The following is a 27,338-nucleotide window of genomic DNA, read 5'->3' on the forward strand; positions in this document are numbered from 1 at the left end:
TGTAGTTTTCAATACAGTATTTCTACTGATTTTCTAGGAGAAGAGAACACCCATAACCTGTGCAGTGAATCCATCTATAATAGATATTCTAGAGCAATTATTTGCAGTGGTTTTCTAGCAGAATGCAGTGAATACATCTAGAGATTAAAACAAAAAATATCGTCAGATCATGTTGTTCTAAAATTTAACCATGTAAAATACATATATAGGTTTTAGACCAGCATTAATTTATTTTACTAACCCTCTTCTGTGGCAGTTGAAAAAGACAAAAAAATATATAAAACTAAGAATAGATGCTGACTTTACAGGGATAGATTTTACTTGCTGAGTAAAAACTTAATTTAATTTCTGTTAGATTGGTTCAGGTGGAAAAGACCTATAACAATCATCTAGTCCAACTGCATGATCACTTCTATATATATTATGGAAATACATGAAACACCCAAAAAGACAGAAACACCAGGTAACATCAACAGAATACTTTAAACTGAAATAAAGAAATCAAAAAAAGGGGTACCACCTTGAATTTCATTAAAAGAAACACAGATTAGACTTCTTGGAAAATCATTCTTTCCTGAAAATGAAAATTTTAGGATCATTTTCACCCTCCAGTATGTCTTGCAGGCCACCACACATATTTCACATGTATCCTAGAAAGAAAATTCAAGTGAAATTGTTTAGTTGGTCACTGGGTAGCAGCAGGCAGCTTTGTCCTACAGTCAATCCAGCTCCCAGACCACAGCTGGAGAAGAGGAACACTGTCACACCTTCAGCAGCCAGACAAGAAACAGTACCCAGCATCTGACTGGTATTTGACTCTTCAGTTACTGCTGGTATCAATTTGTGTGATAGCAACATTTTGGAGGTTTTAATTAATTAATCTGTGAATAAAAAAAAAAAAAGAAAAAAAAGAAAGCTCAGTTCCTCTGGCTCTTGACCCCAGCTATGAGTCATAGCAGGGTATTGATTATTTAAAGCAAAACCTGTGCTGTTATTGCAAATATCTCTCAGGTTTTTTTCCCACATCTTTATTTTTTGACAAATTAATAAAAATAGACTGCTGATTATTTAAAATATGAGCACGGAAATGCTGCTGCTTTGGTGAGTCAGCTACACATAAAGAAGCTAATACCATTTTGGCTAGAAAATGAAGAGGTAAGATTAGAGACCAAAATAGTATCTTTAATCTCATTTTTCACTGCAATAGTATATGTATTTGAAGTCTTAGATATGATCTTTTTCTTTAATCATTGCTCTAAAACACTTTAAAAGCTGAAAAGGGCATATGACTCTCATAAATATGCAGAATTGCAAGCAAATGAAAGTTTAAAATCTCCAAGACTTGAAAGCCTTTTTCACGGATTGGCAGAACAATACAAATGATAAGTATACTTTATAAAGTTAAAGATCACTTAGATTTGTCTTCCCTTTGAATGCCTATCCTGGAAAAGGTACAGCAATAATCTCTGATCTACAGGTGTATTTCTGGAAGATGGGAACCAGCAAAAGATTTTAGGGTCTAAAACAAAGCAGAAAAGAAGAAATGTTTACAAAATATGAACATGACAGTGAAAAACAAAACCAGGTAGCAATATTATCTTTCATAAAATACCCATGGATGATACTAAAATGTAAGTATCAATTTTATTTTTCCATATTAGTACCTTTCCAAGTCTATAAATACAGTGGACTATGCTTTTACATTTAAATTCTTATTCCACTGTAATCTATAAAGAAAACAAAGTTAGACGTTACAAGCATTTATAGTCAAATCAGGCATATCTACTTTTTCTTTTTACTAAAACTGGACCATCAACTTTAGAAAAAATAGTCTGGATTTTACATAACCCATCCAAAATGTTCTCCTTTTCCACTGCAAACCTCAACAATTCCTATTTGAGTAGGTAAGCGTTCAGTACAAAATGCAAGCAAGATCAGTAGACCACAAAATAGGTACAGAGTAATATACAAAGAGATATTTAAGTAATTATTAAATTTCTTGGGCCTGATTTAGAGCACCTTAACTCTATCTCTTGGATTTACAGAATATCTTAACAGATTTCCAACTTTATTTTCCCAGAATTCAAGCTTCTCAACTTAATATCCTGATATAATAAACACATCTATAGCAGTGTCTCAGCTGCAAATATAATCTAAGCATGAAAAAATGTATAACTGAATGGCATATAACTCTGAGTAGTGCAAACTGCCTCTAAAACTTTATTACTAGAGCAATTTAAAAGAAAAATTGCTGATTGAGTGTTTCAGACTTTAATGACCATTCAACATTTCTTTAATGACCTCTAATATGCTTCAAAGTGAGCATCTTTAAACCCTGGCCTAGATCACTGTACATCAGCTGTAAGGAACATTTCCTGTCAAGGTGGTTTATGAATTTGGTGACTGTTACAATAACATACATCTTAGCACTAGCTAATAGTAATGTGAAAAAAATAATTGAGATTCACCTTTAATGCATGAACATGATGGACAATTTTCAGTGGTTGTGCCAGATCGAAAATAGTGCACCAAATTAATTTGAGTGAAAAAGCACAGGTTTTGACTAAGCCTGCTTTAGGCAGTGGTGAACTATAGCTACCCCAGATTTATATTACCTTCTTTTCCACTGATGCAGTTATTGAGCCAGTGTAACCACTTACTTGACAGCAGAGGTGAATCTCAGAATCAGGAATTCTCTCTTTCTCCATGGTCCATGATGGAAGTGGATTATCTTCTACTGCAGCCCCAGCACCTGTATGTACAGCCTAGATTCTGACAACAGACCAAACAAAGCTGTCCTCATTTTTTTATAGCTCTCTATTCACCGTATGCTTAATTACAATAGCTTAACAACATCATTTCATACCCCAAGGACAACCAGCAATACCCTTGAATTTTTAATAGGCTTTGTCTTCAAACAGAGATGTTTCTCAACATGAGTTTCACCTCTTGTTGCAGTTCTTATACCTGGAGAATCAGCTTCCCACATTCTTACTGGATTTAAGGTAGATCTCGGCAGATTCTTCTAAGGGTCAAAAATCAGACACCATTAAAATTACTCCTTCCAACCCTAGTGGCTGGCTCTGATAATGAAAAGAGCCTCTGTCATGTAAAAATGATGCAGAAAGGATGTTAAAAGACAAGTTTATTTGCACTCTTGTGTTCTCTTCCTTTAAATGGGAATAACCCTATTAATTTTCAATGGTGATACCAAGATTAAATTTATTGAGGTGGATGACCAGGAGAATTTAATTAGAAGTCACATTGCAATAAAGCAAAACAATAGTTATCTTGGACTAGAGTTATGATTGCAATTAATCTCCAATGACTCTGCTCTGTAATAAGCACTGCATCCTTCAGCTGCTCCAAACATAATACCTTTGCAACTGAAATGCATTTTTTTTAAAGCACAAATTCCTGCTAGGGTAGCTCAAAACTTCATTTTGTGTAACATTTTTACATATTTCTTAAGAAGGTAAAGCAAACTTTGTGTTCTGCACAATTCTTAAGGACTTTGTTCTAGATGCAGTTAGTTCTAGGTACAGTGTGTAGATTAGCAAAACTAGGCAAGATCAATCCTACTGAAGCTGGCACTGAACCTGGCAAGGGATGCAAAGTGTCACAGGAAGGGCTTCTACAGATATTTAGTCAGAAAAGGAAGATGAAAGAAAATGTACCACCCAATAACGCTGTTAAATTGGTAAAGACAGAAGAAGACTGAGGCACTCAATAATTTTTTTTACCTCAGTCTTCAATGGCAGTCTCTCTTCCCATACCTCACGAATGGATGGACAGCAGGATGGGGACTGAAGGAGCAAAGTCCCTCTTAGTGTAAGTAAAGATCAGGTTCATGACCATCTGAGGAACTTGAGCATACATGAGTCTATGGGACCTGGTGAAATGCTTCCCAGTGTCCTCAGGAAATTGGATAATGTAGCTCCCAAGCCACTCTCCATGGTACTAGAAAATTTGTGGCAGTCAGGAGAACTCCCGATGACTGGATAAGGGGACACATTGTACCCATCCTTAAAAAGGTTGGAAAGGAGAATACAATGAACTACCAACCTGTCAGCCTCACCTCTGTGCCTGGGAAGATGATGGAACAGATCTTTGTAGAAGCTGTGCTAAGGCACATGGAGGACAGGGATGTGACAGCCAAGGATAAGTCTTGTCTGACCAACCCAGCGGCCTTCTATGATTGGGTGACTCCATCAGTGGACAAGGGAAGAGTTACAGACGTTATTTATCTGGACTCTCTAAAGCCTTTGACACAGTCCCCCACAACATCCTTCTCTCCAAATTGGAGAGATGGATTCAGTGGGCTGTTAGGTGAGAAAGAAAGTGGTCGTATGGTCACATGCAGAGGGTAGTGCTCAATGACTCAGGGTGGACATCAGTGACAAGCAGTTTCCCTTGGGACTCTATACTGGGACAACAGTTATTCAAGATCTTCATCAGTGACACAGACAAGGGGATCAAATGCATCCTCAGCAGATTTACAGTTGGCCCCAAGCTGAGTGGTGCAGCTGACATTCCTGAAGGATGGGATGTCATCCAGAGGGACCTGGACAAGCTGGAGAAGTGGCCCATGGGAACCTCATGAGGTTTAACAAACCAAGTGCTGGCGCTGTACCTGAGTCAGAGCAAACCCCAGTATCAATCCAGGCTGGGGATGGACAGGTCAGAGCAGCCCTGCCCAGAAGGACTTGGGGGTGCTGGTGGGTGAGAGGCTGGACATGACCCAGCCATGGGCACTCACAGCCCAGAGAGCCAAACGTGTCCTGGGCTGCATCCAAAGCAGCGCGGCCAGCAGGGCCAGGGAGGGGATTGTGCCCCTCTGCTCTGCTCTGCTGAGACCCCACCTGCAGTGCTGCATCCAGCTCTGGGGTCCCAGCACAGGAAGGACATGGAACTGCTGGAGTGGCTCCAGAGGAGGGCCAGAAAAATAATCAGAGGGGTGGAACCTCTCTCCTACGAGGAAAGGCTGAAAGAATTGGGATTGTTCAGCCTAGAAAAAGAAGTCTTTGGGGTGACCTATTTGTGGCCTAGCAGAAACTGAAGGGAACCTACAATGAAGATGGAGAGAGACTATTTACAAGACCATGTAGTGACAGAACAACAGGGAATCAATTTAAACTGAAAGAGCCTAGGTTTAGATTAGGTATTAGAAAAAAATTCTTGACTGTGAGGGTGCTGAGGCACTGGAACAGGTTGCCCAGAGAAGCTGTGGATGCCCCATCCTTGGAGGTGTTCAAGGCCAGGTTGGATGAGGCTCTGAGCGACCTGGTCTGGTTAAAGGTTTCCCTGCCCATGGCAGGAGGGTTGGAAGGAGATGATCTTTAAGGTCTTTTCCAACCCAAGCCATTCTATGATCCTACATTTTTATTTTCCTGGACATAGCAGAAATCTCATATGAGTCCTGAAAAACACTTTGTTGATTATCTCTTCTGATATGCCATCCACAGCTTTTGCCACACAAATGGGCAATTTAGCTTTAGTTTACAATGTGAGAGAAAAGAAATATTTCAGAATTGCAATAGTAGCCATAATCTGAAATCATCAGCTTTTAACAATATATACAACACAATTATATAGTGGCTTTAATCCAGTAATAATTACTGATACCACAAGAGGAAAATATCAGCATTAGAAAGAAAAATGGCATGACTTTACATGACTTGCAATTTTCTAAGGTACCAAACTCTCCACAGGCTGACCCTTAGCAACAGAGATGTGCCATGTTCTTGAAGAGATACAGATTTTTGTTAAAAAAAAAACAAAACAAAAGAAGAATGTCATCAGACAATCCTCAGAAAAAGAAGAACACTGATCTGGGCACAAAATGAGTCAGCACTCTCCAACATTAAAATATCAATTAACAAATATCAAGATGTCAGTAAATCCATTTCTATGCTACAAATAGATGTAGCCAAGCTTGCTCAAACCTGTCCTTCCTGAGAGAGAGTGGGGACTCTGGTAATTAGTTTTGAAATAAATTTTTATTTTTATTCACTGCATGTCAATAGGAATTCAAGTTAAGCCTCACACAATTAAAGCAATATAACACTGCACAAGTTATTGAATTTCTGCAGGGATACTTAATAGTCTATATATTACAGTGTAGAAAGGACGTAATGTATCATATCATTCCAAAGTACAGGCAAATTTTAAAGGGCATTATTTCTGCAAATAGAAAGTATAACTATTTTTTTAACTACTGAAAGAAAAATAATTCTCTCTGTGTGTATATGTGTTATAAAGTATATTTCTATGTTTACATAACTGTAATATTTTTGGGCACTATTTCTCATAAACTAGATCCAGACACAGAATTCTGTTCTAGGAAATCTCCATGGATTCCCCTGAATAGTTCTGGTCTTCTCTGTGCATACAAAATTCTGCAATGTGGAAACCTTCCCTCCTTCCTTTATAAGAGTAGGATCTGAAGCATTTATCTCAAATTTAAAGACAAGATTCATGAATATGATAGTGAAGTTTATTCAGGGTGGGGAGGGTGAGTAGATCAGTTAGAAGGATTTATGAAACTAATAATGTTCTGCCGCTCAGTTTAAATTCTATTGTGCTATGGGCTTACACAAAATTTCTGGTACATATTGAAATAAATTTCATAGATTAGAAGAAATTACGAAGCTGCTGCTGTGATGCAGACTTAAAAAATAAAAATAATAACTCAAGAAACAGTGTATAAAGATTTGACTAGAAAGTAAAATTGTAGGCAATAAAGATGTAGAGGTAGTAAATACTTTGCCTTATTTTCAGTCTGCTATTCTCCATGCAATGAAGAACAGTACAAGGGCAAGTGCTGAAGGGCTACAGAGTACTGAAGTAGGAATAGTTAAATATCACCCTGTAGTCACATCAATCACAACAAAGTTCCACAGATCAAGGAGAGCTATTTAGAAGATGTGGTATATTTACTTTTCAAGCCTAAACTAAATCAGTTTGCTGAATTGTAAGTGAAAATTTGAAATGATAGATTTTTGAAGTGCTCAACTTGATCTGACAAGAACATACAGACGTAGAAAAGTTTTAGAGATGTGTTATTGAGTCACTGGAGGTGCTCAGGGTGTGATATCCTTTTGCACATGAGACAGGATATGTGCTTATCCATAGAGACCTCCTGTGCTAGCATTAATATCCCTCTATCACTTGGTATGCAGGCTGGGGCCAAATCTTCACCTTCTCTTCCTCTCCACTGAAGACTCCAGGAGACAGTTTCTGCCTTCCTCATGGAAGGGAGAGTGGGAGAGCTGGGACTGTTTTGTAGGTGGTTTGTCCCACAGAGCCTCCAGATCAGGCTCTGGGCAGAACTCAAGGTTTCCTTCTAAACATCTCAGTCACAAGGGCGTGGGATTCTCTTAGGGATCTCAGTACTGAGCCCACAACCCTTTTGAGTCCGGTCTAAAGAAAAGTCTCTGTACGATGTCAGAGGTGGGAACTGACACACATGAACCATGGGAAGGAGTAAAACCGTCACAGGAGTGGATCCCAGGCTGATCAAGAAGTTCACACCGACAGAAACTGACTTTTGGTTGTAAGAGAGTAACTCTACACCAAGCCAGATGTGAGCCTCACATGTTCAGCAATTTATACCTCCTGTAGCTGCTGAGCAAGTATGAGAACACACCCTCTCCAGGCAAAGTTTTTGCCTTTGTGTGTATACACACTGCATAAAAAACAAGTGTGTTTTTCCTGAATTTCTTGCAGTTATTTAAAGAATTTAAAATATGAGTATGTTGTTTTGTTTGTTCTAGCTCATGAGAGAATGAGAATACCAAAAAGCTACTGCCTTATTTTACTTTTGACTGAAACTGTAGGAAACAAAGAAATGTCATAATCCAAAAAGCATATCTAAAAAGCATGGTGACCACAAACAGTCAGTAATGTGTCAATTAACTTTTTTTTAAAATTTAATATGCCTACTAGCTTTATATGCTATGTTCATTTTCATAAATGGACCTTTTTCTGTCTATATATATTTAAGATATCTTTCCTGAAGCTCTTGCAGTAATTTTAACAATTTTCAGTGCATTTTAATGGTTCTCCAACATAAACCAAATGTAAGCAGACAAATATTCATAAATATATTCATAAATAAGCCACTAATAATCTGAAAAATAAATATTCAATTTCTCATTTTAAACACAAACTGTGAAATTTTATAATTTTAGTAAATACTTGCTGAAGTAAATATATAATGATTCTGTATAACCTTGTGCTTACCAAAAATTACTGCAGTTATTATAAAGTATAAAATGATTCTGTATGAAATGATGGTTACCAAAAATTACTGCGGTTATTATAAAGGCAGTATTTAACTTGAAATCAATACATCTTTATAGCTATCAATCAAGTTTTGTAAGCAAACACTTTAATGACAAGATGCAAAGCAAGATTGAAATTGATGTTGCTGATGTAAATCAGTCAAAGACTGACAAAATCCTTTTGGCAGCGTTACACAGCAATCACTTGTGTAACTCCCTCTGAGTCTTTCTGCAAGATGAAGCATTTGGTGCTGATTTTCAGTGCTCAGTCATCTCTCCAGAAAGCACTTAAGAGCAGCAATTGGCTTTGCAGTTATTTCTGTCACTGTCTTTCAAAGCGATCTTAATGGACCATGTGTTCTCAGTAAAGGGCTTATTTCTCTTCAGAATTCCTCTGCATACTGAGGAAGGATTATCCTGTCACATCACTGGGAATTATAACAGAGTCTCATAAGCAATCAAAACCCAGGTGTCTCCAGCATTTTCTTCCACACCCAAGAGACAAGGTCGTATCTACCAGATTACACTAAAGGGACTTGCAGTGGAGCAGCATTGCTCATGGAGTCCCTTAGTCCCAGGTACAGAGCAGTACCACAGTTAGAGCTCTGCTATCTGCCAAAAATCACCCTGAAGGACATATTTGGCCAGTTCAGTGACAGCTGTCCCCACTTGAATATGAGAAGTAGCATGTTCCTCACCAAATACAAATTTATTTTTTCTTGACACAAAATGTATTGATTATTCACATAGTTTTCTGCAGCCTTTCTTGCTTGCCTTGGCCTTACATGCAGCTTGGCATCTTCCCTCTTCTCCAAAACTTCCCAACAAGAGACAAGAGCCTACCCTAACCAAAGCAAGCCCTGTAGGGATCCAGCTACAGAGATCACGTCTGCAAAATGCGGTATCATTTCTAGCGATTGTAGAACTTCTCAGTAAGAAACAGTGTGAGTGTGTAGAGGAAATCTTAACTACCATCTTGTTTTCTAACTTCAACTTATCAGCAACTTAACTCTTTTCCAGAGCTTAGAGAGCAAATGTATATATTTAATCACCATTTATGTATATTCAGTTGGTAATTTCCTGGTATATGATAATTTTGACTATGATAATGACAGCTGTAACTTGCATAATATGTCTGAATTAAGAAAATCTGTTTATTTATCTATATATGTACTTTCCATAAATTACACTCCCAAGAGTGGGGATACTGGTCTAATGCAAATATATCTCACAGGGGAGTTATCTGCATATTTGATTATGCTTTTGGTTTTTTTTGATTTTTTTCCTAAGACAGAGGCTTTTCTTAAGCAATCTGCCTAAATTATTACATTATTCTTAATGTGATAAAATTTGGTTACAAAACTCACGTGAAATCTATATCACTAGATGTGTTCAAGTTAGGGTCTTAATGTAAGTATTTCAGAAACCCTGGGGACCAGATTTACAGGTTGGTCCACTCAGCTCAGTGACACGTGAACTCCTGCCCTACTAATGCCAAAGAGCACTTTCCGTGCTGGGGAGACCCCAGTCCCTGCCATGCAATGGGAAGAGGGAAGCAGGAGCTGCAGCAAACCTGCTTGTGAGGAGCTGCACAAGCAAAGCTCAAAGGAGAGAAAAGCACTCAGGAATGGGAAGGGTGCACTGGATTTCAGGGGAGGAAGATAGAAGAGGAAGAATCTGCAGACAGATTCCAGAGCATGTGCATGGCCTGGGTTCAGATGCTTGCCTGCTGGGCATCCCAGCAGAATGCATCCTCTGGAGCAGTCAGAACCTGGAGCCATACAGGAACAGCCAAATCACCCTCCTGACTGTAGTTTTGCAGCCCTTGATAGTGTCTGAGCAAGAGAAAACACTTGGCTCTTTCATGAAGAATGAAAGAAAACTCCTGTTGGGCTTGACAAAACCTTTACTTTGCTGATTTTAAATTAAATATTTTGTTACCTGTTTCAGGATTTATAATCAAAGGGTTTATTTATTTTTTCCTTTTTTTCCCTCTTTTTTTCCTTTATTTTTTTTTTCCTTTCTTTTTTTACACAAATTTGAAAACATTTGTGGTATCCCACTACTTCTAATTTGGTACATAAAATGTTTAGAATCAATTGCCCAGCCCTAGCGGTAACAGGCAGGGAAAAAAATTCTTCAGCAATGGTAGGGATATTAACAGCAAGGCCCTAGAAAAAAAGTAAAAAAAAAAAAAAATCATGATGCTATGCTCCTTTGTGAGGATATTTGCAGACAGCAAAATGCAGATAAGGCTGCAGTGGCACCTGGCTTTAGTTAGGATAGGCACTGATGGCAGTGAAGACACTTGCACAGACTTTTGCTTCTACTGGCAGACACTCCTACCTTCTGTGTGTTTGCTCTCCTGTCACAGGTGTTGCATGGCTTTACTGGCTATTACTCATCCCACACTGCTGTTTCTTCAGGGATGTTCTTTTACCCAAATGAAGCACAAGCTAGCTATCATGATACAGATAGTTTTATGTGCCATTGACCCACCTATCCTGCCTCACTACTGGAATCACTTACCTGACTTACTTCTCCTGTCTCCCAAGGGTATTTTGACAATTAATTACTTTGAATTTGCAAACATTTTCACCCCCATTTTTTTATCATTTATGATGGAATTGCATATATATCTGAGAATGGTGCAGTGCCTGTAAAACCTGTCAATGCTCTGATTTCTGTGATTACTCAATAACATGCTTACACTACAGCTATCAAGACCTTAATTTTCTGAAGCAGAGGGCTTGCTGTTGTAAATCTGAAATAGGAATTTGAAAAACATTCACTTAAGTTGTCACAGTGTTTAGATAGCTGTTGATCAGGCTGTTCGCTACATATATTTTAACAGCAGTGTTCTTCAGCAAGCAAACTCAACAAGCCAGAGACCTTCACACTCTTCCCTTTGAGTAGCACTCTCATGTTGCAGCACCAGTAAGCTCAGTTTACATCCCCTTACCAAAGTATAAGATCCAGATCCAATAGCACTTACCTCTTTGGAGTACTATGTTGCATTCATCGAGTCTCCTGATTCGTGAACCCTCCAAATGCCATGATAGGCAAGGTGTGAGATGCAGAGCCCTTCTGCCAGCAGAGCCAGTTTTCTGGAAGAATAAAATAGCATATCTGAGCACCAGCTTCCAGATGAGGCAAAACAAATGATATTTACACTTAGAGAACTACTCCAGCTCCCTTCTGTTGTTTGCAAAAAACTTCCATAGGAAAGAATAAGAGAGAAGTATTGAAGAGGAATATAGAAAAATTAAATATTTTAGCTGCTTAACTTATATCATTATAATTAATCATTATTTAACATAGTTTTATATCATGTTAGCAGTCTGCAGCCTTTGTCACGAACAGCTGTTCATTATACTAATCACTCAAAGCAGGGCTAAAAGTAGTTGCCATTTGAATGAGATTTGGAGTGCTGATGGGGAAAAGGAGGCTGTAGTGGAAGAAGTGGAAAATGGTGGTACTATCAATGCTGGAGAAGTTACCACAGTCCATTTGGTACCTGATATCTGAAAAAGTGAATTATATGGAATATGCAGCCATATGCAAACAACATGTTCTGCGTTGCAACCAGCACATCCTAGCACAGTTCTCCTGGAATACTTCTGCAGCTGCCTTTTACCAGAAGCCACTGAAGGCAGCTTGAAAAAGGGATTTCAGCTGCTATTTTTCTTTCTTTTTTGTGTACTTATTTTTTTGTCTGTTCTGAAGAAAACCAGAATGCTTTCGTATTGAACAATGATATATATTTCTTCACATAAAATAAAAGCCTTTTTGGTATTTTCTACAGATTGCTTGGCTTCAAAGCCCAGCTTCAAGATTCCCAGTTGTTTCAGCTGGTGTAACAACCCTTTCTCATTTCCCTTAGCATGCTACTATTTTTCCTTGTCAGGGAATTCCTTTGAAAATAAGCAAAAATGAACAATTTTTTTTCTTCCCCCATTGAGTCATCTGAATGGCCAAGTCACAGCCCTCTGTCAACCCTATTGAATATTCGTCCTTCAGCATTTGCTCTCACTGAAGGCAAACATGATATTGCTAACTTCTTCTGGTAACAGCAATGTTTGATGCTTCACATAAAGGCACAAAAATCTCATTCCGGAGGACAGATCCTCAGCCAAAAACACTGGGTGTTCTTCCCAGCACTTATGGCATATATAAATAATTATAGAGAGCTGGTGTTTCCAACTTTATCCCGCATCCCTTAAGAGCCTGTAATTTTGTAGAAGGTAAAATGACAAGTGCCAAGACAGCATCATTCTTTTAGGCTTTCTCCAGCCACAAAGACTAATTTATGGAATAGAGGTGAGCTACTACAACTGTGCAAGGAATATTTCTTGGGAAGACTCTGTGGCATCTGAATTCCTATCAAAGACACACCTCCTAGATAATGAGGCCACAGAAACACAGTTCTTACGATTCTGGTAACTAGAAAAAGAAGCAGAATTTCAGTGTTCGGTATTTCTGACAATACAGAACTAAAAAGAATAACTCTAAAGTGCTAGTGTGTTTTCTTAGTGCCATGAATGTTATGATAATTGCATTACCCCAAAAGATCACTTTACTCAGACCATAATTTTCTATGCAATTTTGCATTTTGCTGATAATAGAGATTCATATATAATAGAGACTGTTATTAACTGCAGGGAAATGTCATGCCTTTCATTGCCACACGACATCAGAACAGAAAGGGAGAACAGCATTGTGACAGGGAATTTAAACATTCTGGGTACCAGGTTCACAAATCTGAGGCATATTGTGCAGAGTTTGTCAAATTATTTCAGATCTAGTGCCTTGCTTCTTTTCATAATGTCCTATAAAATTCTAGCCAATTTTAAAAGTATAAATTATTCCTCAACAATGAGGTAAGAATCACTTCAGAAGGGTAAAAATTGAGCTATTCAAGCTTAGATATATGGCCTATGGGAACCTTTTGGATCAAACATTTGATTGAAAATCACTATGACCAGCTCTTAACCACTTGAGACTGGTCTGTCCATGCTGTGGACAGACACCCACTACAGACATATCATGCAAACTGGAGCCAGGTATGTTACCATTGCAAGTACGGTACAAAAGCTGCCTTGCCTCCAGAGCCACCTCCCAAAATGCCACAAGAAGAGACACAATGGAGAAGGGGGCTCACAGGAAGGAATCAGGGAGGAGAACAGGGGGCCTTTGGTACAAGCCAGGCCAGACTCAGGTCCAAGGAGGAGCTTGGCTGATGGGCAAGTGAAGGGAGGGGTGATTGCCCACAGACTGGTGGAGAGGATGGCAGAGATCATCAGAACCAGTAGGAAAAGGACACCATAGAGGACATGAGCGCTGCAGAGAACAGCCCAAAACTTAAGCCAGCTAAAGGTTAAGACTTCATCCTGAGTTTTGGTGTAGTGACTGCTATAATGAAGTGCTAGGGATTTCAGACCATTTCCAGTGTAATTCTACATGACTGAATCCAAGGAGAGTTTACCTGACTTTTAAAAACAAAATAGCAAACGAAAAGTATTCCCTTATTAAGACAATAGTAATAAAGTGGAATCCCTGCAGAACACCTTGGTTAGATAAACCAAACAATAATCAAACAAACCACCCACCCCAGTGTGCACAGCCTTTAATTTAACCCATTGAGACTGACTGAATTTGTTCTTATGCCCTTGCCAAGAGACTGGAAACAGACTGCTGCAAGAAAAGCAATTAGTAAGATGACATAAAACCCAGCCTTTCATTTCCTGGAGAGTAATGTAGACTAATACAGAGTGGAAAAAAATCACAGGTGGAATAATTCTGTTGTCACCCACAGCAGAAGTAAAAAAGCAAAACAATAAAAAATGATGTTTAGAGGAAAATCAGAAGAAAATCCTGCACTTCCTCCCACACTAAAGTAAGCCAACAGAAATAAAAATAATACTTATAAATGCTTTATTGCATCTTTTGGATGCCACCCCTCTTTATCAATAACTGGTTTGACACTGGCACTCAGAATTTTCCATGAATCTGTCTACAGACAGGCAGTTCTTTTGTCCTCAACTCTGCAATCCTCCCTGCTTGTTCATTTGCACTGAGGGAATCCTATAGTCTTTTTTCCCATTCATTCTGCAGTGAGGTATTGTTTTTATTCTGGAAAGGAAAACCTGTCAGAATCAGTACAAAATGGAAAAATGTCAGGTGACAAAATCATAAGGAATATAGGGTAAGGGAAAGCTAAAATATTTTAAAGTGTGTTAAACACTTAGCAGCCCATTGGCAGCCGCTTAAAAAACAAACAAACAAACAAAGAAAACAATAAAACAACAGATTAGTCTGTTGCTTAGAAGATGTTTTAAACTGTAACATAAATTGAATATAACTTATTTTCCCCTTGTCTGAAGCAAACAAGTTTATGATCCCCAGGGTAGATCAGTTATAAATAAACCAGCTTCAACACTTGCTCACCAGAAACTGCAGAGATCATCACTTTGCGAGCAAAATCCCTCTAGGTATTATCAATTAAGCAGTGGAGCTCAGAAAAGTAAGAAGATCAGTGGGTCACAGAAGAAGTGGGGTTATTTTTGAAAAACTGAGATTTCTCAAGGATGTTTCACAGGAAGATTTTTTTAGACTGAGAGGGAAGTAATGCCAGAAGAGCTAATCATTCAGCAGTGTAGGATAGCAGGTAAGCTGGCTCCTTCTGTACAGAAAGCCTCCATTTACAGTCTGATGATGTGCCATAAAACAGTGTTCTTGTTTATCAGCCAACCTTTCTCCCAAAATAAGTACCAAGTTGGAGACATCAGGTTAACTTTTCTGAGTTACTGTTACTTTGAGATCAAGATCAGAGTGCCACTTGAAAGTATTTCTGAAGATTAAAGTAAAATTTAAAAATTCTGAGGGTGATCAGAGTGTCCTGACCAATTTGAATTATTTTATTGAAAAAGAGCCTGGAAATATGAACAGGACAAAAAGTGATTCCTTTCCTTCTATTTTAAAAATAGTATCAAAGGGATTTCAGACAAAACAATTACAGAAAAATAGATGTTCAACTTTGTAAATGTTCCACTTGTTTAATGTAAAAATTAACCACTACTTAGATGTTTCTAGGTGTATTTGAGCTACAGATCACAGCAACGGGCACAGTGCCTATTTTCAATAGGCAGAAAGGAAACAAAGATTTTTTTCATTTAATTCATCATTTATAGCTTGCTTCAGAGATTCCACAAAGAAATGTGTTCTGGCCATCCATGTTGATACTGAGAAGAGCAGCCCCTGCATGCCAGACTCTTACTGACTTTGCAACTCAGTATATCACAAGCTGCAACGACTTTTGCCCATAGCAGAAAATAAGAAATGGAGTCTTAGGTCTGGCTTGTTAGTTTCTCTATACTCACAAATTGTGGGTGTGTTTTATTCAACTTCACTACTGATGCCGCAAAAACTTTGTCCTTGCTCTCATCAGCTGTTGTGTGTACAAACCTGAACACCTCTGACACTGCTGCAGTGACCCAAACCCTAGCAAAGCTCAGCGTGTCAGAGCAGGAAAAAAAAGTAACAAGAAAATAAAATGGTCTCCTCCAGAACAGAAGAGACAGGACCTGATCTCTTCTGCAGTGTCCAGCCCAGGGACTTGGTAGCTGCTCAGGGACAGAGTGGTGGCAGAGCTGTTCAGTCCCAGGAGCTGAAGCTGAGACACTAAGCAATGACAGTCCCCTACATACCTCTTCTGTGGCATTTCCCATTGAGACACCAGTCATGGGACTTCCACTGGCTGATTCTTCTTTTCTGGTGTAAGTCTAAAAGCAGACGGGGCAGGGGGTAAAGGGCTGAACAGGAAGGCAGAGCAGGTTTCCAAACCCTCCTGTATTTCACAGGAAAGTGTCTAGTGTCACTGGTGTTCATGTGCTTTTTTTCAGGTCCCTTTTCAACATATTTTCGCCAAACCAGCCTGTCAGACCTCTAGTTTCTAACTTGTCTCAGATAAGTCACTTTTTGAAACAGGATGACAGAAAAGTAATAAAAATGCAGAGCCAGAAGGGACTTTAAGTCCTATCCTGTCCATCCTTCTGTAAGAGTAAATTGCAACCAAGCCACCTCAGAGCAATGCTTTTTTGCTGTGATTTCTCTGCATGGCTTGTTCTAGTGCACTGTTTCTTGGCAGCAGGAATCTTTTTCTTAACAATTCTTTTATTCCCCAGATAAGCTCAGTTTTGTCTTGTACTATCCCACCAGAATTAGTCTTTCTTTTCTTCTATAATAAACTTTGATAAATCAGAAAACAAAACAAGGTCTTGTAGGTTTGTTCATTCCGCTTTTCTCCAGAGACAGCTTTTCCTACCACGTGTTGTTTTTTCTCAGACTGTCTCTATTTGCCCATATTTTTCTTTGACTATACTCCTCAAAACTTAGGAAACTTTTTGAATAAGTCTTCTCTACTTCCAAGATTATGTTATGTGAGCTGCTCCATATATACTTCCCTGCTGAACTCCTGCCAATAACTCCAGTTATTCCCAGTTCTATACCTGAAAAGTAATTTTTTTGTCTGTCAGTTACAGTTGTCCTCTCTGAATTTCATCTTCTTCATGTCATCTCTCCAGATTATGAAGCTTATATGTCATCTAGCCCTGTTCCCTATTCTTCTTCAGAAAGGCTCTCACTTTGGTGTCAGCTTGCAAGTCACTCTCTGGACATAAATCAGGACATATAACCTGTGGTGCCCACTTGAATTCTCCTGTAGACAGCTTTCTTCAAGTACTTTCCCTGTTAACTTGTGAAGTCATTCATACTGAGTTACCTTTTGCACCTATTTTTCAAGTCTCTCTTTTTCACAATGTCATATGAGACAGTATGCAGAGCCTCTCCAGTGCCTGTTTCTGCCCATCTAGTACTGTAACACTGGTGGGCAGTGAACAACCTGTGCTGGCTTCCATCTTTAGTTTATTGGCACCAAAGTTCTCTTGAAATGATTGAAAGTACTGGAACAAATATTATACCGCATACTGAAAGCAGGCAGACTGACTGTCATCCTTCTGTTACTGCTAATCTTTGACACTTCATCCCTTGAAACTAACACAGCCGCAAAGACTTTCCTATGCATTTTTTTCTCCAAATCGTCAAAACAAAAAATTAGTATCCCAAGACGTGCCTTGCATGGAGAAAAATGGACTCTCAAACTCCAACAAACCCATAGCAAAAAATTGTATTACATTACTCTGTAATGTGACAGTTCAAAGGTGCTATGCAGAAACTATGACTCAGATTTGAGTTTATCAATTCTATGCCTAAACCAGCAATGCAATAATACACACAGTGTGTGTGCTGAAAAGAAGCTAGAGAACAAACAGAAAAGATCCTAATTTCTGTGAATCACCACAGCCAATGAAGCTTTCAGAGGAAACATACAGAGTTTGACAAAAAGGAACTTCCTTCAAGCAGAGTAAAAATCATTAGGAATTAGTGGTTTCATTAGAAAAAGAGGATTCAAAAAAATGGAGGAAGATGATTACTGAACAGGAAAACAATATTAGGGAAAAAGAAAACAAAAACAAAAACAAACCAGAGAAGAATTGGAAGAGAGTAGCACTGAAGGTATCTGAGAGAAGAGTGCCCACAGTTGCTCGGCATCAGTGACATTGTCTGGGCTCTGTGAAGTCCAAGCTGCAAAGTTAACACATACTTTAAAAAATATTAATGGCAATTAAATGTTCTGAACAAGGCAAAGATAGCAAGTTCATGGGGTTTTGTGTCATATAGAGCATTCAACCTTCTATCTCTTTTGAAACAACACTACATCAGCTCCATTTCTTCCCACTTTCTACAATGTGATAACATCTATCTAGCTCTTATAGCTTACTCTCCTCAGGCTCTCAGTTAAGGATGTACAGCAAATCAAACCTTCTCTGTTGGCCTTCAGTTCTTTTGTGTTTGACACACAGACATGCACGATTTTGGATAAAGAGTCAGACATCTTCCTCCTTACTGAATGCATAGTGAACACCTAAACTGTGGGTTAGGTGAATTACAATAAACTGAAACATCCAGTACCTAGTTGTTCTTTTTTTTAATGGTTCAGACAAATTCAGTGGTACTTGTTATCTGGTAACTATAAAATTCTGTATTTTCATTCTAAGAGATGGTGATGTACACCAGGTCACATTCAGTCTGCAGTTGCCCCACAATACAAGCAGTGTCTCTGGTATCTTCAAGTTCATCAAAGCAGCACTTTTAGAGCAAGAAACACTTCAGTACTATTACAGGATACTTGTACAAAAGTTGTGCCCAGAAGTTCAGGGACGTACATGAACCAAATCAGTTTTCTTCATGAAGACCTTGTGCCATGAGAGAAAGACAAACAACGTAGAAGAAAGGGATAAGGCAACAGAAGCAACTAATACAGGAATCCTCCTAGCTGAGCAAATGCAGGAAACTCCATGATTTTCTGTAGGTAGAATTAAGCTAAAGTAAATTATTATATTGGTATAAAAAGAGCTGGAGGATGGCAGAACAGCCATTTGTACAAGGTAATGGAACACAGGTGAAAATATATTCAATAATGTGAGAAGAGGCAGGATAGACAAGGAAATCATACAGCTATTTGCATGGTGCACATGCGGTTAACCCACAGATACATGACTGCAGAACATTTATATACATGTGTGTGTACATGTGTGTGTACATGTGTGTATTTGTGTTATATACATGTACATATGTGTACGTATTTGTACAACTCCATTTCCTTTAAAGAAATGATTCTCCATTTAAAATATTGCACACACAGCAGCAAGATAACAGCATGTGCATTATTCTGAAAGTGAAGTCATGTAAGATCTTCACTGTCCTTTCTTGGTTTGGAAGAGTATCTTTACTAGCGACCATGCTGGACCTGTGGCACACTGAGAAGGTGGTGCCTCTTCCTATGAAAATCCCCTACAGCCCCATGCACTTTCGAAGTCTGCCTGTTTCTCTTCTACTGAAATTTCGAATCTGCACAGCACCATAGTAACTACTCAATGACAGTTTAAGAAGTGCAAATGGTACTAGCTGCAGGGGTCAACAGGCTTCACACTTGGGACCAAGTGCTTACTGAAATCTGCAAGAAGGAAGTTAAATAAGTAAATTCGAGCTCTGACACTGCAGTGCACCTCAGCCCTGCTGCAAGGCTACAGGACAAATCCTGTGGTAAAGCCACACACAGAGATAGCAGCCTTTTAACTTAAGAGGGAAGTTTTGAGGGGCACCTTTCAGCTCCTGTTCTACAGATCTTACTCCCTGTCTCACCTTCCCTGCTGAAAGCCTGTGAGTGCTCAGGCAGCAAAAGCAGGAACCAAGGCATAGCCACCTCCTGCTGTTAAGCCAATCTCAAAAGACTTTTTTTCCCCTTCCCTTTGTCTCCAAAGCAATAGTTGAGCTTCAACAGATATTCCCAATGAGCAGGGATTTCTGAGGACAATAACTTGCAGTAAGTCAGGCTGCAGGGATTGTAGCTGTGCTACCCTAAAGCCTGTAAAGTGAGGGGCTCAGTGGGCAAGCCCTACTGTAACTTAGTGGAATCTACAGTGACTGAAAGCACAAGGAAAAACATCCTGCAAATCACAGGTCTGGAAAAGTGGATATAGAACACGAGCAAGAGACAAGAACCTGAAATGTTCACCCTTTTTCTCCATAGGTTTGGAAAGTAGAGCATATACTAACATGAGCAGACAGGTTCCCATACACCTGCATAATTCTTGAAGAATTTCACATAATTCCAGAGGAGGCTAAGGAGATCTGAGTGTGCTCTAACCACCCAGATCACCCCTGGAAGTTGAGTGCATTCAGCACCTGAAAGATTAGTTCTCCCTTCTTCTCCCTAGGGATGCAATCAGTCCTTGAGTTTGCAGTTTCTCAACTGGCGTTTTAATAAACAAAATAGAGAGGCACCTTCTTTTTTCTTAAACATAGTTGTGCTAGATAAATGATATTAAGCACTCATCTGTGTGAAGCTAGGAATAAATCTCCACAACTGGTTAGCCAGGAAAAAATAGTTCAAAATAGTGCATTACGAGACTATACAGAACACTCTGATTGCTTATCACTGTCATGGTGTAGTGGTTTGGTCCAAAATACTCATTACTGTTTACCTTCTGTGAGGTAAGAATTAGGAGAAACGCAAAGCAGGCACCAAACATGAAAGAATATAAAGAAGTTTATAGACCTAAAAGACCTAAAAGAAGAAAAAAAAATCATACCACACCTTCAGAACACGTGTCCTTCCCCCACCTTTCTCCCTTTCTCAGTGACAATGTAAAAAAGACAACCCTTGAGATGTTCAGTCTGTTTACCACTTCCATAACAACCTTGTTCAGTCCATTTAGGAAGAGGAGTCTCTCTTGCCAAAGCTATGAAAACATTATCACAACGAGACAGCTGCCCCGGGTTGGTTCTCTGCTCGCATGTGATTCCTTCCCACGACTTGCAGCTTTTCCCACAACTGCTTTCCAGGGTCCACTCTTGAATTACTGGGGTACAATTTTAAGGTTGAGCCATTCAGAAACAAAAGTTCTCTTCACCCATATCTGGGAGCATTTCATCTCTAGGAACAGAGGCCCTTCTCCTTCCCTGGGAGCAAAGGGTCCTCATCTTCATCTTTAGGACTATCTCTGGGAGCATCTCTAGGAACAGAGGTCTTCTCCTTTTCCATTTGGAGCAAAAGTCCTCATCGCTTCCATCTCTCCCTGTTCAAACTTCTCATGAAATTACAGCTGCTTCAGCATCTGCCTATCTCAGCGCAGGTGCTTTTGCTCACAAATACAAGTTGAATGCTCCACCCCCATGCCTTCATGAAATTACAATGGGTACTCGGATGCATCATAGCTTTACAACAGAATTTCAGCTTTAAGTATCTCCTCTTTCTTCTCCCTCAGGTTTTCAGCTCTTCACAGCACTAAAAGGGTTAATCTCACCTCGGCCTTGCAGCTGGAATGTTGCTTACTGCTGTTGGTCACATGATCTGTGCCGGGCAGCGGTGCAGCTTCAGCTGAATCTTGGCCACACATGGAGAGGGGGAGCTGAGCCGCTCCGGCTGCCCACAGCAGGGCTGTGGGGGGGTTCCGCGGGTGGAACAGGGCCCATCGGCTCCAGGATGGCCGTGGCCTGGCCCCCACACGGGCCCTGCAGCCACCTGTCCCAGCACCAGAAACAAGAGAGAGCTGTGGGGGGCGGTTTGTCTATTCTTAAATGTGGATCACAGAGGTTGTCACAATTTTAAGTGGCTTAAAGAATTGTCCATATTCAAACTGGCCAGCTGATAGGTTCTATCAGGTCACAGAGGAAGCTGTAAGCACCCCTTTGCAAGGACATCACTTCCGGGACTATGCTTGCTAACCCATGACAAATGGTGTAGCATAGTTTGGGTCAGCCGTGGCCAGGTTGGCCATGGCGTGGCTTGGCTGAGTTCTCAGCCGCTTCTGCTCGCTGGACACCTGGCACAGCCCCCTCAGTGCAAGCCGGGCTGGCCAGGAGACAGCCGCCCCGGAGCCCCCGCAGCCCTGTTCCATCCGCAGTCCCGCTCCGTGCAGGTGGCCCTGCAGCTCAACCAGCCCCTCCCACTGCAGCTGCTAAAATAAAATGCTACACCAAAATGAGCTGCAGCCGCCACCTGGCAGAAATTAGGTGACCAACAGCAAAAGACGAATTCCAGCTGCAAGGCCTGGGTGAGATTCACTCTCTTAGTCCCGAAAAGACGAAGCCTGTAGACATCAATCCTCTCCCAAGTCAGAGGAAGAGGAAAGGTGAAGGCACATGAAGAAAACTCCATAAAAACACCAAAGTCAGTGAAGCAGGAAGAGCTGAAATCCTGAGGGAGGAGAAAGAGGAGATGCTTCAAACCTGGAAGCTGAAATGCTGTTGTAAAGCTATGGTGAGGGACTACGATACATCAGAGTACCCGTTGTAATTTCATGAAAGCATAGGGTGGTTGGAGCGTTCAAATTGCAATTGTGAGCAAAAGTATCTGTGCTGAAACAAGCAAATGACTGTAACTGTGAACAAAAGTACCTGTGCTGAAATGAGCAAATGTTGAAGTAGCTGTGATTTGATGAGAAGCTTCAACAGAGAGAGATGAAAGTGATGAAGACCCTTGCTGCCAGGGAAGAAGAAGACCTCTCTTCCTAGAGATGAAGATGCTCCCAGAGATAGGTGAAGAGAACCTTTGCTTCTAAACAGCTCATCCTTAAAATGGTACCCCAGTAGCTCAGGACTGGACCCTCGAAAGCAGTTGTGAGGAAAGCTGTAAGTCAGGGGAAGGGACTCTCACATGCCAGCAGAGAACCAACCGGGGCGGCTGTCTCGCTGTGATACTGAAGCCATGAGAGAACTGTTTCTTGTGGAGATGTCTCCATAGCATGAGCAAGAGAGACTCCTCTCCCTACGTGAACTGAAAAAGATTATTATAGAGATGGTAAACTGACTGAAAATCTCAAGGGTTGTCTTTTTACATTGTCAGTGGGGGAAAGGAGAAAGGTGGGGGGAGGAGAAATGTTCTGAAGGTTTAGTCTGACTTTTTTTTTTCTTCCTTTTAGTTCTGTTAATAAAGTTCTTTATATTCTTTTAAGTTTTGTGCCTGCTTTGCTTTCTCCTAATTCTTATCTCACAGAAGCAAAGTAAGTAAATAATGGATTTTGAACCAAAACCACTACAATCACACATGAAGTTTCTTCTTCTCCAGAAAATTCAAGAACTAGTGCTTTGCCTGCCCTGCCAAAACAACTTCATCTCTTGAGGTGTATTTGTTACATTCCAGAGCTTATAACTGATGTAAAGATAGGTTAAGAGTTTTGAATAGACACAGTAGAGGTAAGAATGAATGACGATCAAAAAACCTAATTAAACTGTTTTGGGAAAAGTGACAACTTGAAAGGGAAAATGATAATTTTTCAGCAATTTAACATGCTATTGTGATGAAAATTGCATTCTACATAAGATGAGAAGTAATTTTCAAATAAAAAACATCACTGAAGTATCAAAGCTTTCAATATCTGAAATGTAATTTATTTTTTCCATCTGATAACAGAGCATATTTGATCTTGTTGTTTGGAATATGATTCTATCTCAGTTAAAAATATCCTTTTGTTGAGGATTTATTCTTGAAAGATTAAGAGGATTTCAATCAGTTTTGTGGCAAATATTAAGACTTCCTTTTTTCTTTTCTTATCAATATTGTAATGATCTGCCCTGGTCATATCTGCACACCGGAAGACACTGGGCTATCTGCAATGCTGTCCATTATCTACATTTAGACTTGAAAGAGAAAACCCAGCTGTTTTGTCTCCCATTTAGGCATGGAAAACACTGTTACAATCTACTAGACACCAGCAACACAGAGGAAAACATTAATTGATGGAACCCTGTTTTAGGCTAATGCTACTGCTTTGTTTCCACAAAAGATGTGGTTTCTGCCTGCCCATTCAGGAGGCTGCTATGCTTCAGGAGATTGAGCCACCACTGCCCTGAGCTACCTACTACAAGGCTGAATTTCACCCACCTTGGAACATGGCTTTGACTAGATCCCTTTTTTTTCTTAGACAAGTTAAAATGTCCTGCTTCCCCGTATGGACTTTTATGGGTTGGCAGTTCCCGTATCACCATACAAAGAAATACACTCTACCATGACATAGCCTGCCAAGACTTACCACCTGACATGACCTTCCAAAGGATCCTTGCTCTTCCCTAGAGCTGTGGCTGCTTTCTCTAGAGCAGCTTAGCGGATGACACACACTCCTGAAGGGCCAAGAGAGGCACTGTGACAGCAAACTGCTTGTTGATGTGAGCTACTGGAATCTCCTAGAGGAAGGGAGAGTTTGGTAAGAAAGCTAGGTACAGGCAATGAGTATGTGGATCTCTGCTATGGCAATGCAAACATAGCAGTCAAATATTCAACAAGAAAAATTCTTTTCTGTCATGAAATATCTAAAAAAACTTTATCTTTCATGACATTTTAATGAGCACTGTTTTGCAATTCCCTTCTAGTCCTAATCTCATAGAATCGTAGAATCATCAACATTGGAAGATACCTACAATATCATTAAGTCCAACCATCCACCCAGAACCACCACTGTAACCCCTAAACCATCACCCAGCACTGGATCCAGGTATGCCCTGAAACACCTCAAGGGATGGTGACTCCACCTTGTCCTCGGGAAACCTATTCCAATGCCTGACCACCCTAACAGTGGAAAAATGTTTTCTAATATCTAATCTGAATCTCCCCTGTCTCAGCTTAAGGCCATTTCCTCTAGACCTCTCACTGCAGGCACTGTAGGAGAGACCAGCCCCCACCTGGCTACACCCTCCTTTCAGGGGATTGTAGAGAGCGATGATGTCTCCTCAGAACCTCCTTTTCTCTCAGCTGTCCTTTATGAGACATATTTTCTAGACGCTTCATGAGCCTTACTGCCCTTTGCTGGACCCTCTCCAGGAATTCAATGACTTTCTTGTCATGAGGGACCCAGAACTGGACACAGGACTTGAGGTGCAGCCTCACCAGTATGAAGTACAGTGCCAAGATGATCACCTCCCTAGTCCTGCTGGCCCCACTAGAGGCCAAGATGTCACTGGCTGGGCACACCCTGGCTCATGTTCAGCCACTGTCAAGCACCACCCCCAAGTCCCTTTCTGTCCAACAGCTCTCAAGCCACTCCTCCCCCAGCCTGTGGAGCTGCCTGGGGTTGCTGTGACCCAATGGAGGACCCTGCACTGGGCCTTGTTGAACCTCCTGCAGCTGAGACCTCGTCCCACTGACAGAGTCTGTCCAGGTCTCTCTGCAGAGCCTTCCTACCCTCAAGCAGATCAACACTCCTACCCAAGTCGGTCTTGTCTGCAAATTTACTGAGGGTGCACTTAATTCCCACATCCAAATCATCCATAAAGATGTAAAACAGGAATGGCGCTGATGCCTTAGATTTTAGCTTTCATATTTTTCAAATCCTGTACTGCCTAGAGTGTAACTCTGAAGTTTCTTGTAGCCTGTTAACTTCTGCTCTCTCATACTAGGTAGACATAACAAAGCCTCTCCAGGCCTGCTCTCAAGGGACACTCAGTCCGTCCCAGGCCCAAAAAGTATAAACCAAAAGCCTCTAAAGGCGGGGCAAGCTTGGGGAAATTACATCATTCACTGAAGCTTTAATTGGAGAATTAACCCTGATATGCAAATGAACCAAACTTACAAAAGTGCAAAGAACGCATGTCCTGTCATCCATTTTGGGGTCCATCTTGGCAGTAGCCTCTGGCTCCCCAGGGTGTACCTTTGAAGGCCTTTCAAATAAATACCTACCTTTATTCCCTTATTCTTGTCTAGCCTCTGTTTTCAGGTGGCCTCTCAAGGCATCAGACCCAAAACTGAGCTTCCAGCTCCTCCTGTTTATTACCCTTACTGCATGCATTGGTGTAGATGCTTTTATTATGCATTTTTTTTCTGAAATGGTATTTCTGTCTTCTCTCTGGAAATTCCTACCCACATCTGGAACTGCTAATCCCACAAACCTCTGCTTGCTATTTGACTGGTTTAGAAAAATTTAGTGAAGGAGTGTCTTCCAACATGACACTGCCTAAAAGTCTTGTAAACATGATTAGTATTTATGAGATTATTGTCCCTCTGTAAATTAAAATATATTCCATATATATATGACATTTGAATCATAAATCAGCTCCTCTTTATCTGTATTGTCACATACAAAAGGAGAACATTAAAGACCATTTCCACATAAATAGCAAATTATGGGGCAAAAAAACCCTATGCCACTTCAAAATAAATGAACTCAAGCAGGATCTGTGTGCCAGTTTCATCAAATCTTTTAACTGTTGGACTCATTTCAGGAGATGCAGTAAAACAGCAAATGCCATACACACTCTTAGGTGACCTTCTAGATGCTGGAATGACATGTTTGAAGCCCTTCCTTTGACAGGTGGGGAACAACAAAGCCAGAACATACATCTTCCTCATCAGTGGGACTGTCTGTCCGTGGGGATATGCCAATTCAGAACTCCAGCTGCTTGGGAAGACAGACAGGGCTCTCATCCTTGGGCAGCGGTGGGTGTAAATGCACACAGCAAAAGCCATCAGCACTTTTTGATCATTCTTGCTATAGTTGCACAGGATCCTCATCAGAAACATGACACTGTCAAATAGTCTAGCAGCTTCCCTTGTACATCAGTGGGGCAGACAGAAGTTCCCCTGATACTAGACAGTTCTCTCTTTGATATTATTCATGCTGGCATCTGCTCTGGCCTTCATCCCTTGCTTCCCTGCAGTGATCTCTTTTTGGTCCATTTGTCTTGGGGCCTTGTGCCTTTGGGCAGTACATGGCAGAACTGCCTATCTCTGGGATGGTGCTGCCAGCCCCAGAGGAGCCATCGGCTCTGGATGAGACAGGCCTGTGCCCACAAATGCTAAGGGCAGCTGTCATGGTCTGCATGCAGACCATGACAATAGCTCCTTGGCTGTTGACTTCAGTAATATTTCGTCTCTCCTTATCTTTCTGCTTAAGGCCTCACCTATCAAGGTCCTGCTGCAAACGGTTCTGTAGGCATCCTCCACCTGGCTTGCACAAAGGGAGCCCATATGCCTTGGACAACTCTAAAGACAGTATCTTCCTATCACCACTGAAATCGTCTTCCCTGTTCCCTCCTATTCCCATGGTCAAAGTAAAACAAAAGGAGACTATTAAGGTGAGCTGTAATGGCTCTACTGGACACACCCTTGATTCCCACTCCCTTGGCATTACCATTGCTCAGCATCAGTACTAATGACTGTGTTACCAAATTGACCAGTTTCCCACTACCTGTAAATAAGCTTGAAGTCCCATCTGAAACATATATCAGGAACCCCTCTTTACAATGAAGAGAATCATGCAATATCTTTCACTCATTTTGTGAGCCTTCTGCGCTCTGCTGTGGTGATAGTTTTTCTGCAGGAAGTTTTCCCAAAAGCTGGGGCAGTCTCTCACCGTGTTTTTTGTTATGCCACCTGGGTGCTGTCTCAGGATGCTGGACTTACGCCAATGTCAGATGGTTTGCCCAGTCCAAGGTTCCTGG

At 40.5% G+C, this 27,338-nt stretch overlaps 1 long non-coding RNA gene across 2 annotated transcripts; it reads right to left on the reverse strand.

The window, feature by feature from the left end:
- Positions 1–242: 242 nt before the first annotated feature.
- On the reverse strand, positions 243–27,338 carry LOC121665043. 2 transcript variants are annotated; one of them, XR_006016203.1, is made up of 4 exons: positions 27,251–27,338; positions 11,281–11,392; positions 2,661–2,752; positions 243–1,519 (listed from the first exon to the last, which is right to left on the reverse strand). It is a non-coding gene; the product is annotated as an uncharacterized LOC121665043 (long non-coding RNA). The 2 variants fall into 2 exon arrangements; XR_006016202.1 differs by having other exon boundaries at positions 2,661–2,772.

This window comes from Corvus kubaryi, unplaced genomic scaffold, assembly GCF_017639235.1.
Source record: "Corvus kubaryi isolate FWS band 111438036 unplaced genomic scaffold, C.kubaryi_AGA036_p1.0 37308, whole genome shotgun sequence".
NCBI classification, from domain to species: Eukaryota; Metazoa; Chordata; class Aves; order Passeriformes; family Corvidae; genus Corvus; species Corvus kubaryi.